Source organism: Canis lupus, chromosome 1 (genome assembly GCF_011100685.1).
Source record: "Canis lupus familiaris isolate Mischka breed German Shepherd chromosome 1, alternate assembly UU_Cfam_GSD_1.0, whole genome shotgun sequence".
Classification (NCBI taxonomy): domain Eukaryota; kingdom Metazoa; phylum Chordata; class Mammalia; order Carnivora; family Canidae; genus Canis; species Canis lupus.
Window position 1 is genome coordinate 1,665,407 of NC_049222.1, and position 11,119 is coordinate 1,676,525.

At 48.6% G+C, this 11,119-nt stretch overlaps 1 long non-coding RNA gene across 1 annotated transcript; it reads right to left on the reverse strand.

Annotated features, from left to right (window-relative positions):
- Positions 1–4,145: 4,145 nt before the first annotated feature.
- On the reverse strand, positions 4,146–9,937 carry LOC119870620. The gene is made up of 3 exons (XR_005352978.1): positions 9,696–9,937; positions 8,469–8,703; positions 4,146–4,573 (listed from the first exon to the last, which is right to left on the reverse strand). It is a non-coding gene; the product is annotated as an uncharacterized LOC119870620 (long non-coding RNA).
- Positions 9,938–11,119: the final 1,182 nt, after the last annotated feature.

The following is an 11,119-nucleotide window of genomic DNA, read 5'->3' on the forward strand; positions in this document are numbered from 1 at the left end:
TGTGTTGTTTCACTTCCTTGTATTGAAAATTTCCCCAATCTCCTGTTTTTTATTTTTAACTTTATTCCACAGTGCTCAGGGAACATGCTTTGTATGGTTTCAATACTTTTAGATGAATTGAGACCTGTTCCATGGCCTGACATTTGGTCTGTCTGGGAAGATGTTCCAAGTGCAGGTGGGAGGATGTACACTCTGCTGCTTTTGGGTGGTGTGTTCTGTGCATGTGTGGGGTCCACTCAGTTCTCGGTGTTGTTCAGGTCTCCCATTTCCTTGTCATTTCCTCCCATTTCCGGGTTGTCACACACACCACTGAAGGCTGGGGATTGAAACCTCCAACTATGGGGGTTTAATTGTCTATTTCTCCCTTCAATTCTGTCAGTCTCTGCTTCACATATTTGGGGGTTCTGTTGTTAGGTGCATGTATGTTTATAATATTTATGTCTTCTTTATGGATTGACATTTTTATCATTGTAGAATATCTTTCTTTGTCTTTAGTAACAATAATTGTCCTGTAGTCTATTTTGTCTGATATTTGTAGAATTACTCCAGCTTTCATTTTTGTTTAACATCTGCATGGTATATCTTTCTTCCCATCCTGTTTACTTTCAATTTATTTGTATCTTTGATCTAAAGTGTGTCTCTTGTAGACAGTATACAGCTGGATCCTGTTTTTTTTTTTAGTCCTTCCTGCCAATCTCTGTCTCCTAATTGGAGTGCTTTATCCATTGACATTTAATTCAGTTACTGATAAGGTTGGATTTATGCATACCATTTTGCTAGTCGTTTTCTGTGTGTCTTGTCTACCTTAATACCAACTTAATTTATTTGTGATTGAAACTAAGTTGGTTATTAATTTGAACTAATTTTTTTTATCAGTTAAGACATGAATTTAACTGTCTTAAATTAAGTTTTAAAATTTTTTCTTAAAGGGAAAGAAATTAAAATGATACACAAGAAAATATTTGTTTGGCTCCCCAAAAGCCAGCAAAATAGGAATATAGGAACAAAAATAAAACCTTTATAAGACTGACTTAGTTTCAGTTGTATACAAAAGCCTTACCCTTTCCTTCACCCTCCCTTTTTCATACAAATTGTGCCTTTATGCAGTGTGCCCACCATCACAGTTCTGATTACTGCTTTATGCAGTTGTCTTTTAAATCCAATAAGGAAGGAACAGTGCTACAAGAGAAGCCACACAGACCCCAGCGGTGGAGGAGATGTACACACTGGGGAGTGACAAGTCAGGTCATACACAGCCGGGCTCACACGTGGGGCAGAGACCAGACAGGTCAGATAACAGTAGTTCTCTGGGAATGAGGTTTTAAGAGGGCTCTCCTCCGTGCTGTTTCCCACCCCGACTGCAGGCTGTAGAGCTGGCAGGAGGCTGGGGATAGGGTCCATTACAGTGGTTTTCCCCCAATCCATGCCTCCTGTTCCTGCAAACTTTTGCTTCATTCCGAGTTCTCAAAAAACATTCTGACACCTTTTGGTAGCTTTCTCATTGCTCTTACAGATGAAATGAGTTTGGAGGTGATTATGCTGCCATTTGCACTGACGTTAGAGGTCTATGTGGGTTTAGGGTGGCTGACCCCACTGCCCTGGCTCCAGGAGGGAGCATTGGACCCAGCCCGGGCTGTGGATGTTGAGAGGTTGGTTCAGAGGTGGGCCACAGGCCACATGGCATGGCCCAGGCAAAGCCAGCCCACCCCGGCTTCTTCAGAACCTTTGGGAAACAGACACACTTTCTCCTTAAGTTGCTAAGATGATGATTGTGAGCCCTCCGGAATGGGAGAGCACTGCCCACGGAGGTGACCACACAGGGGAAGCCAGAACCCTATGTGCAGAAAGACCATGTCCTGAAGACCCTGAGCCCTTGACCTAGCAGTGCCTGAGTTTCTGGTCACCTGGAGGTCTTGTCCTTCCTTGGTGAGTGGCAGTGTGCAGTACTGCCTGTGACTTCACTTCTGAGCTGTGTGCTTTGCTGGGACCCAGCCCACAAAAGAGAAATGGTCAGGCCATCTCGCAGGCCCTAAAACTGGTCTGAGTCAGATTCAATATGGTGAGTTCAGCCTGAGTGGGTGCATTTCTCATGCTAACCTCCCATGCTCCCAGGTTCATGCTAAAGCAGATTCAGTGAGAATGATTATGTATCAACGTCTGCAACTGTTATTTATCACTTCCATTGCAAAAGACAAAAACATTAGCATTTCCATTTACTAATCTTCCTATGGTCTGGGACTTTGGGCACTGATTACCGGAAAGACAAATGCTTTTCTTAACTTCAGATGTCCACGCACATGAGGCCCAGCTCAAATGCCAGAACCACGTTCTAAGTAAACCTTATAGTGAGAATAATAGACCTGCAACCTTGTGCTTTAAGTGTACGGAGAATTTTCACTGTGGTGAGACGTAGCCCGGGTGGAAATTATGACTTAAATAATTCCTCATAATGTGGTGCAGCACATATCGCTTTAGATTATCCTATTAATCTTTCCTCCCTAATGCTTCCTTTGTTTATACATCTTCTTGTTGGGTTGTTACCTTTACAACGTGACCACGCTGTGTGGCCTCTCGTATAAAGCAGCTGAAAGACTCTAATTTTAGAATAAATGGCTAAGAGAATGGATTCTGTGTTCACTTACTTTTAAGTAAACTCTGATTATCCGGATTGACTACACCACCACCATCCTTGTGAATGGAGCTCTTTTGTGTAACATTTATGATACCTCATGGGGAGTAAGGTCATGCTTTAGTGTAACCGGATACCCTGTGTTAAAGTGCCCAAATTAACCAATTCCTGAAAGCTACACCAGGAACAATTTTCAGATGGCTTGTTGGGCATGAAGAGGGTGCACACAAATCACTCGTGAGTAGGAAGTGTGTGTTTTAGGCCTCACTGCAAATTTACCACCATCTTCATGGAGGCTTCTGACTGTGCAAACAAGGTACATTCCTGGTGTTTTACAGGTACAGTGAGTCTGCAATTCATATTCAGTGGATGCTATGAGAGAGAGACTGCTAGACGCCATCTTCACTTGGAAAATCGAGGCTACATATGCCAGAATAACTCTTTGGGTGACTCTCATGACATTCTTATAGATTCCTTTCAAATCTTTCATATATAAATTGCTAATTTGAGAAAATTCAGGACAGTTGGATTTTTTCATTTTTTATTTTAAAGTAAAATGAGGGTGCTGGCCTGTGAGTCTGATTAGAGCAAAGGAATTTTGTGGATTGCTCTCTGGGGCACCTCTGTGTCCTGGGTCTGGGGAGTGGGTGTCCTGGGGGCAGTGAGGCCAGGTTCCCACAAGCAAAGCCCGTTCTTGGAAGAACTGTGTGCTCCCTTGAGAGACCTCTCAGTGGAAGTCCCTCCACGGCTGCTACCCTGCCGGCTGTCTTCTTCCCAAGGAGCACCTGCTCCTGCTAAGGCAAGAAGGTAAGGGGTTTAGGGTAAGACGAGGCACTGCAAGTCTGGTGTTTCCACAACTGAGAGCCCCTCCGAGATGTTCTCAGCATAAATATTTAATCTGCTTCATCCACCCTGCCATGAATATTCGTTTCCGTTCAGGGAGCAACACTGAGTTATTGGAATGTCTCTCTGACACTTGATCCCTGGCCTCAGGGGCTGATGCTCACTGCCTGGCCCGTCAGAGGCTGAGGCATCATGGGTGGTCTCTGGGCACCCAGCTCATCTGTCAAGCACTGGGCATGGGACAAATGAGGGTGGAAGCCGCAGTGGACAGCTCTGGGTGGACGGCCAGTCCACTTCAGGAGCTGCCTTTCTAAGTCACTGGCTGGTTTTCTTCTGTTAAGATTTTATTTATCTGAGTAAGATAGAGAAAGAGAGAGAGAGAGAGAGAGTGAGCAAGGGCACGGCAAGGGGCAGAGGGAGAAGCAGACTCTCTGCTGAGCAGGGAGCCCAGCGGAAGACTTGATTCCAGGACCCCAGGATCATGACCTGAGCTGAAGGCGGATGCTCCACCGACAGCCCCCCAGACGCCCGTTTTCTTCTGTTTTAAAGGAAATGTGAGTCCATCGCCAGCCCTAGCAGCCTGTCCTGGTTCTGCTCTTTACAAACCAGCTGGGGCACATCGCCCCTGCCCCACCATGGCCCCCATGGCCCCCACAGCCCCCACGGCCCCCATGGTCTCCATGGCCTGCCGTACTGGAAACTGAGGGAGGGCCCAGTGTGTCCACTGGCACAGAAGTGCACTGTGAGAGGGAATGAGAAGCCTTTGAGCACATGCATGCCATCGGGTTGGACGTGTACTGTAGGGTGGCACGCTTCATCTCCGGACCCCACATGCTTCCGAGTAGGGAGGAAGAGCCGTGCCATGAGAAGTTCAGAATCCTTTTCTGGAAAACCTCGGTGCTTCCTTCTGGGTTCCATGATTGCGTCTTCTAGAGAAGACTGTCGCCATTCGTCACATGTACATCACTCCTGTTGATTTTTTGTTATTTAGATGATTATTCTTAGTCTTGCTGAAGAATAGGATGATTTGGTTGGCAGCAGAAAGTAGAATCGTTTTGTTTCTCACCGCGGGATGAGTAAAATTGACAACCTCCTCCATTCCTGCTAGGTCATAATTAGAAATTAGCGCTGCATCAGACTGTTCGCTACAGCTGTAAACTCTGGCAGAAGAAGTGACAAACACCTCAAAACTCTGTCAGTGACTGAATTCACCATATATTTTTTTTTAAATGGTCTCGGCTTACTTTTGCCTCCTGTCAGAGAAACATGAACAGAATTTGTGGATTTTTAAATAGTTCTTGAAGTATTTAAAAATTGCCCTCTTTTTAACAGGGAAAAATATTAATCTCAACTTGTTCTTGGAATCTTTCCATTTTTGGGTTTAGACATACTTGTTGTTTTTTTTTTATCCTCAAAGCCAATTTTTTTTTTTTTATAAAATTATCATGATGGGCATAAAGGGCACAGGTGAGAGTTTGATGTTGGTAATCACGTGTGCTGTATCTGAGCGTGTAACCACAGCAAACTGGGTCTGCTCACATAAATACACGTACGTGGCTGGTTGGCACTATTGCCAAAAACATTCTGACTGTGTATGCAATTTGTCAAAACAATTCTGAGGCTTGCATGAATATTTGGATCATGAATATTCGGATGTTTCCATAAGCTTTTGTTGTCTGATACATGGCATTTGGGTGGAAGTTTAGTTCATTGTGAGTTTTTAAATTATAGGTTTAGCAAAAATTTTACATTATTTTTCACTAGGAATTATGTGATTAGATGCGGGGCTTTATACAACATGATAAATTTTAAGCAGTTATTTGAAAACTCTGCATTCAGTCAAAATAGCCTTTTGGGTACTGATTTAGACAATTGTGAGGAACGCTAAACGTCACTCACTGGCTCATGTTTAGAAGCAGCTTTAGGGAGGCAATGAGAGGCATGTGTTCACGGTTGGCACCGGACTTCAAGGTCACACTCCGGTGCACTTTGCCTTGACCACATGGGTCATGAGAGGGGTCTGCTGGGCATGAAAGAACCTCCCTGCTGCTGGGTCCCTATGACCAGCCTCTGTCATTGCTGGGCCAGTGCAAACTTGGGGGTTTCCCCCTGAGGAAGCTCCAGGTTATTTTCTCTGAGGGGTTATCATTTGGGTGCCTGTCACGAAGTAGGAGGCATGCCTGCAGGTGGTGTGATGCTTTCCAAGAGCCGAGTGCACTGGGGGCCCATGGCCATGACCCTCCTCTGCAGCCCCATTGTGGGTCAGGCCTGGATCAGGGGCATGACGGTCCAGGGGCACGACGGTCCAGGGGCACAACGGTCCAGGGGCCCTGCTCTCCCTAGAATGCGCCTGAATGGAGATGACTCCTGCCCCCACGAAACTAACGGCTGACTGCAGCAGGTCAGATGAGGGCAAATGACGCAAGGACAGACCTCCCGAAGGCCAGCCCTGTGGCTACGGCTCATCTTGCAGACCACTTTCTCCGTCCTCGGGAGCTGCTCCCAGGTTCTGGGCTGTGGGAGCCCTGGGCTGGCAGAAGGGGCTGTGTTGGGAGGGAACTTGCGACACTGGCCTAATGCCGGGGACGCTGCTGGAGGACGCTGGTCTCACGTGGCCTCATGTGGAGTCCTGGGTCCCCCTGGCTGGTCATTGGGTGTGAGGAAGGCCTGGGGAGTGAAGGTGGGTGTAAGATCTCCTCTGTGCTAGGGGGACGGGGCTTCCAGTTCCCTGAAGTCCCTGGAGACAGCGGGGCCTTCCGTGGTCACACAATTGCCTCTGAGAGCCCATGCTGTCCCTTGGGGTCAGCAGGCGGGACCCAGAGTCCCGGGCCCAAACTGTGCAGTGTCTCAGAGCAGAGCTTGGCTGCAGAGAGTGTAGACCTGGGAAGGGGCCCCTTGCCCCAAAGCTGTGAGTGGGGATGGGGTCTGGACTCCTGCCCCAGGCAGGAAAACCTGTTCCGCAGCTGCCCAGCACAGCTCCACTACCACCCTGGCCTTGCGGGCAGAAGGCGCTCCCCACATGAGGCCTTGGGTGCCTGGGGGTCAGGCATGGCCTCCCGCCACCAGACAGCCATTGCTTTGGGTAAGATAAGGCATTTAGTCATTTGTCACAATGATACACGTCCTGATGACATGGGCGGGCCGGCTTCTGAACACTGCCAACAGCCCCACTGGGGCCTGGCGCCCAAGCGAGCGGCGGCCCACCCACCTGGAGCAGGGAAGGCGACACCTGACGGGGAAACCTCGCTCGCACATGATTGATCTGCTCGTAACAAAGCTAATAATTACCCAGCTCTTCATTTCCATCAGTCTTTGTAACATGAAATTTCCCTCAGTGTGAGTGGCCAGGGCCCGCGGGGGTAGATTGGCGCACAGAGCCGCTAAGCGGCAGGTGCTGCGTGCTCCCTGCCTTCCCCCTGCAGGTATTTCCTGGAGACAAACAGCCACACATGCGCTCCGTTGCAAATAATCTGGTTTCATTTTGATGTATTTTTAAAATCCACTCACTTTTAGGAAATCTTAATGTTTGAAATTACTTTTTTATCCTCATTTGCACACGTGTTTTCCCACATACATTTCAGTGTCATGGTTTTATTTCAGGAGACCTAAGTGTATGTCAGCGTTAGAGCGTTTGCCTGAGCGGTGGCCGCAGCGGGTCCCTGGCCAAGGTTCATCTCCACCTTCTTCCTCTTGCTCCTGCTGTCTCAACAGAGCTACCGTGTCACAATCTGGAACCCTACACCTACCTTGTCAAGACGGAAAGGCCTTTAGTGCACTGGACTAACACAAATATCTTTTAATTCATATATTTGAAAGGGATTTTATTGCCTAAAAGAAAAGCTGAGAAAGGAACTCTTGGTCTTGCTGCTGGGATTTGGTGATGTGTGGTGAGGCTTGGTGGGGTTTGGTGTAATTTGGCGGGTTTGATGGGGTTTGGCGGGGTCTGGCGGAGTTTGATAGGGTTTGGTAGGCTTTTGTTGGGTTCTGGTAGAATTTGGTGAGGTTTGGTGGAATTTGGGGGGGTTTGATGGGGTTTGGTGGAATTTGGCGGGGTTTGGTGGGGCTTAGTGAGGTTTAGTGAGATTTGGGAGTGTTCAGTGGAATTTGGTGGGCTTGACGGGGATCAGGTGGGATTTGGTGAGGTTTGGTGGGACTTGATGGGGTTTGGTGGGTTTAGTGAGGTTCAGCAGGGATTGGAGTTTGGTGGGGTTTGGTGAGGTTTAGTGGGGTTTGATGGAGTTTGGTAGACACATGTGGACTCATACAGTCACACACTGACAACTCTCACACACTGACACACCCACACTACATTCACCTTCCCCCTTCCCCAGACTAGCAGGAGCCACCAGTGTTTCCTCCCAGCCCCTGACAATTAAAGTCTCCTGAAGTGCTTGTTAAACATCAAAGTGCAGCTTCCAGGGTCTCTGAACCCGCAAGTCTAGACAAGGCCCAGGCACACACCTTGATAAAATAACCCAGGTAACATGGCTTTTCCGGCTGGAGCTGGCCTGACAACGCCAGGAGGTCCTCTGGTCCCTGTGGCTGGTGTGCTCACACAGAGGAGCTGGCAAGCTGCTTCTCGCTCAGGTCATCGGCTGAGTTTGCACGTTTTGCTGTAGGATTTGTTCCCATGCCTGCATCCTCTGGTGCACTACCTGCCAAGCTAGGGCTGGGTCCTTAGACGTCGTTGAGTGGCTGAGTGACTGCCTCAGAAGGAATGGGGCCATTAAGAGGTTATTTCAACCCTTCTTGTGTCTTCACCCTCAACACCCGAGTACCGGGAGTTCTGCTGTTTTGTAAGAACTCCCCACTCCAGCCTGTCATGTGTGGTCCTGGCAGCCCTGTGTGACCCCTGAGGGGGTCCTGGCTGCCTTCTCCCTGGGCTTCTCCTGTCCTATCTCTTGGCCATGCATCTCCTCAGTTTGGAAACCTCCCACACCCATCAGGGTCCTGGAGACTGAAGCAGGAGCCCCCAGAAACCTTCCCCATGACTCACCTGTTTCTGTGAGCTGGGTCCACTCTTCATCTTTGTGCTGTGCACCTTGAATAGAATGTCTCTCTTTCAGAGAATACGGATTTGACTTTCAGAACTCAGTAGAGGCACCACCTGCCCTGGGGGGCCCGACACCCTGGACCCGCCTCTGCGCACCATCCTCCTTGGCTTCCGAGCTGGTGACAAGGTTCCCCACAGCCCGCCTCAGCTTTAGTGTTTGTGTTTTATTCTCAGACCCCTGTCGTGACAATGAGGCATCTCTTAAGATCTTGAAAATCAGGAGAACAACATTGGCTTTTGAATTTAAATGTGTACATTAATTCATAATTGATCATCAGATCCAAGATTTATAAAGACAGCTTAAAGAAACAGAATGGCTCCCAAGTGACAAAACTGAGCTGTAAGCAGATTGAAGGCATTCGCTTCGTTTAGGAAAGACTGTCTATTTAAGGGGGGTTGGTCAGCTTAGAAAATGAGGAAGGAAGTAGTGGCGCTGCTGTGGACAGGCGTTCTGTCTCCCTTCACAGCATACTCGCCGCCTGGGGGTCCTTGGCACCTCTGAGCCACGCTGCCCGTGGGGCGACCCCAGGGTGATGGCTCCTGCCAAGTGTGCTTGTGCTCTATAGCTGTCTCTCCATGCACCTTGCAGCTTCCCCACTGTCATTATGGGACTTTGTCAGATGACTCATCCATCTGATTGACCAGGACATGTCATCTGTTACTAAAATGGCCTGAACTCCCCATTTTGTTCTGGCTTCACATTCAGCTCCATTCTCTTGTGGGCTCTGGGTCCCGTTTCAGTGGCTCTCCCCCTTGGCACTCAGTAATGGGACTCAAGTCTGGATTTTCATCTGTGGTAGACAGCAGGGAGTCATCCTCTTACTTCCACCGAAATGCTCCTGCTTCCATCAAGTAGAAGTAACGATGCCTTCCTTCGAGCCAGCTCTGGCCTCCTCTGGCTGTGGCTGGCCATAAAACAGACATGGCACAAAGCTCCTGGCACTGCTGGGTGCACTGGGGTCAGCCTGCTCCAGGGAAGTTCACGAAAGTCTGTGGAGTGAGCCCCAGCCCCACCCGATGCCTTGGGGCCCATGGAGCCGTGGAGGCTCAGGGCCTGCTCACCAGACGGGGGTCCCAGTGGGAAGGGTGAATGGGGGTGAGTGAGATAGGAACTGGGTCTTAAAGAAAGCAATAACCTTGGCAAATGGAGAGGAAAGATAGATGACTAACCTGTGCAGAGACACAGTTGCAGAGCTGAGCAAAGGAGGGACGAGGTGGAGGACACTCTGAAGAGTGGTTTGAATATGAACAGACATGGAAATGCACTTGGTCGGCAAATAAGGAAGCTTCCTGCGTGGAGTCAGTTCTTCCTGGATGTGGTGGGCTTCTTTCATGATCATGAAAACCGAGCCAAAGCCTCACACTGGAAGTATTGACGCTCATCTCTCGTTACGCCTTCCAGTTATTGGGCAATCCCCATGCAACAAAGGGCCCTTTCAGATGAAAAGAAACAGCAACTGATGTCAGATGATGAGCATCTCCTCCTCAGGCCCTCTCTGACTTACACGTCCAGACTGGAATGACAAACAGAAAAAATCCCAAGTAGGTATAAAGTAAGAGTTACATACTGAAGCGGAATAAAGCCTGGGTCCGGAGTAGCAATTCCAATATGTTTATAGGGCATCAAACACCTGCAGGGCACATTGGCTTCTGAGGGTGTTCCTTAGATGGATAAGGCACGTTTTCATGGAGTCCTTCAGTTTGGGGATGGTTTTTAAAGATTTTATTTATTTATTTATGAGAGATACACAGAGAGGCAGAGACACAGGCAGAGGGAGATGCAGGTTCCCTGCGGGGAGCTCGATGTGGGACTCGATCCCAGGACCCCAGGATCACGCCCAGAGCCGAAGACAGACACTCAACCACTGAGCCACTCAGGCATCCCAGTTTGGGGATGATTATCCATGTTTGTACAGGAAGAAAAAGTCTCACAAAGCCCTCTTGTTTGGATGTTCTTCCGTTACTTGAAATTCATCATGTCCAATGGCTGGAGCAGGTCCCTGTCCTGAGGCTGCTTCTCATGGCTGAGCGAGGCTGAGGGCAGGTGCCTACACACCAAGCAGGGCCAGCCTGTGTCTCATGGACAGTCGACTCCTGAAAGTGTGACGTGGACATGGGGTATATTGTGGAATGAGCTGGGAGTGCACTGCACACCTGTGTCTACCCCTCAGGTTGAAGGTAATAGGCTTTATACTTTTTTCATTATTATTGGTATTGCAGAACCAATCAATACTAATTTTGAATCTCAGTCAATACACTAAATGCCAAAACAGAGCTCTTCTTGCAGCAAATGGTCACTAGAAATCTGGCAGACGCATGTAGAGAGACAATACTCCTGACTTTGGGGAATATCCCAGCAAGCAAACTAAGTGAAAGTCTGGTTTGACGAAGGCCCAGAGGGCACGTGTTTATTTAACCCAGATTAGGCACCAGCTGCATGCCTGGTGCTGTACTGTTAGTGAAGATTACTTGGGCCAGACTCTGTGTTGGGTGGGAAACTACAGTTTTAATGTAGGGAACGTGAACTTTGGCCTTGGAAGGGATTGCTAGACCTTGCCAACCGTGAAAGGCACCCATGGAGTGGGTTCTCCTGC